This window comes from Phocoena sinus, chromosome 9, assembly GCF_008692025.1.
Source record: "Phocoena sinus isolate mPhoSin1 chromosome 9, mPhoSin1.pri, whole genome shotgun sequence".
Classification (NCBI taxonomy): Eukaryota; Metazoa; Chordata; class Mammalia; order Artiodactyla; family Phocoenidae; genus Phocoena; species Phocoena sinus.
In genome coordinates, this window is record NC_045771.1 from 100,315,873 (window position 1) to 100,318,347 (window position 2,475).

A 2,475-nucleotide genomic window follows, 5' to 3' on the forward strand; every position below is an offset into this window, starting at 1 on the left:
AGGAGTAACTCCCTTTGGTTCTCTGGCACATCCCGCAGTGGGTCCATCTTATCTTGCTGGCATGGGGGGCATCTACGGGGGAGAGAGAGGCCAATTTTTTTTTCTTTTTTTAAATCAGGTTTTTCTTTTTTTATTTTAATTGATGAATTAATTTATTTATTTTTGGCTGTGTTGGGTCTTCGTTTCTGTGCGAGGGCTTTCTCTAGTTGTGGTGAGCGGGGGCCACTCTTCATCGCGGTGCGCGGGCCTCTCACTATCGCAGCCTCTCTTGTTGCGGAGCACAGGCTCCAGATGCGCAGGCTCAGTAGTTGTGGCGCATGGGCCCTAGTTGCTCCGCGGCATGTGGGATCCTCCCAGACCAGGGCTCGAACCCATGTCCCCTGCATCGGCAGGCGGACTCTCAACCACTGCGCCACCAGGGAAGCCCAGGTTTTTCTTTTAATTGACACCGTTTCCTCTCTCGGGTGCTACTTTGGTAATGATTAGGTCCCCACCTCTCAAGAACATTGCATCTGAACAGGCTGAGACAGAGCCAGTGTGAACAAAGACCCCAAACCAGGGCTTTCGGAATAAAAAGAACAGGACAAAACAGCCTTTCTCTTCACTTACAAAGGGAGTCCCTCAGAGGGTCCAAAGCTCTGTTTTCCAAACGTAGAAAACCTGGAGCTCAATGCAACTGGAAACCAAAATATATCAGAAAAGAAGCAGAGGGCTTCCCTGGTGGCGCCGTGGTTGAGTCCACCTGCCGATGCAGGGGACACGGGTTTGTGCCCCGGTCCGGGAGGATCCCACATGCCGCGGAGCGGCTGGGCCCGTGAGCCATGGCCGCTGAGCCTGCGCGTCCGGAGCCTGTGCTCCGCAACGGGAGAGGCCGCGACAGTGAGGGGCCCGCGTACCGCAAAAAAAAAAAAAAAGAAAAGAAAAGAAGCAGAGTGCTTCATCATATACTCAAGGTCTGATCATCCCGTCTCTTCTACAAGGAATGGCCCTACTCCAACATTTTGAAAGGAAGATGTTTGTCTCTATTTCACTTTCCAAGTAGGTATAAAATCTACTGAAAGGGATACAATGGATCAGAATAGATCAGCTCACGCACAAGAGACAGCCCCAGATAAAGATTTTTGCTTGCTGAGATTATTCAGAACATCATTTCAAAGAGAATTCAAAAGGCGCAGCTACGTTCGCTGATAGGTTATGTGAGACACACATACATACGACCCATTTTTCAGTGTATATGTCAAGGGGCCAAGACCCCTGATCAGCTCAGTAAGTTAGCTTGTACATTACAGCGCTCAGAACAACAGAGGGAAAGACAATTTCTTGGAGAGATTCATGCGCCCAGTGCCCCGCGCCTTCCTTAGCTGGACCCCTCCTCTTCTTTGGTTGCCATGGCCTCAGAGGCAGCCGATTCCTTTAATCGACCCGCTGGCTTCTCCTCCTCCTCCTGGGGATAGAGGTCCAGGTACTTCTGCATGCACTCCTGCATGGCCTGGACCTGGTCTACACAGTCCGACCCCTTGACATCCTCTGTGCTGCAGTGGAAGCAGGGAAAGGCCGCCCCCAAGGCACGGGCAGTTCCAGCTGATGCCTCCGTGGGGCAGGATCAGTCCGTGCTCCTCGTACGGATCATTGGGGTTGTCAGCCACCAGCTCTGAGTTTCATGGTCTTCTTTGGTCACAACTATGATTCGATCCTTCCCTTCCTGCCAGCAATAGGCCATGGTGCAGCCGGGCGCTCCGACCTCACGCCGTGACCTCTCTGCTCCAGAGAGGCCTATTTTTCAGGCACTCCTAATTCCCCTAAATAATTCTCCTAGCACCTCCTTCCTCTCTGCGCTCTGGGTGGGGATAGGTAAGGGAGAAGAACTTCCTGCTTCTCTGTAGAAGGAGAAGAGAGAAGCCTCTCATCATGAATGCTGGGCCAGATCACAAGGTAATTCAGGGACCTGCCCACACCCCCTCCTCCTCTGGTGAGGCAGGTGGAAGCTACAGGTCTCCTTTTTAGTTCAGGGTAGGGGGGAGGCTATAGATGACCTTGACTATAGTGGGGATACTCAGCACCTTTCTGTCCTTGGTATTGGACTTTAGTCACTAATTCTGGGGCAAGTGGAAAAATCCCACTTGATCTGTTGTCCCAAGGACCACTGCCCCAATCTTCGCAGATAAAAGAATACTCAAAAGATGGGTCCAAGCAAAGTGTGCAGGCAATATTCTTTCTCCCAGAAGTATCTAAGAATACTAGAAGATTGGCTCCAATCTTTGGTAATTTCTATATTTTTATAAGCTTGTATAATTTTGTCTCGTTGGACCCCCAACTATAGTTGTAACTGGAGGAACAAGTTATCTTCATATTCCTTGATCCCTGAAAGTTTACTTGTAATTGAGAATAATAAACCCTCATTCTACTTGCATTCATCTATGTTGTTACACTGGGCAGGTAAAACTTACTTTTTTTTTTTTTTTTTTGCGGTACGCG

The 2,475-nt window shown here is 49.7% G+C and overlaps 1 pseudogene; it reads right to left on the reverse strand.

Moving 5' to 3' along the window:
- Nucleotides 1–1,357: 1,357 nt before the first annotated feature.
- LOC116759884 lies at nucleotides 1,358–1,720 on the reverse strand (annotated as a pseudogene).
- Nucleotides 1,721–2,475: the final 755 nt, after the last annotated feature.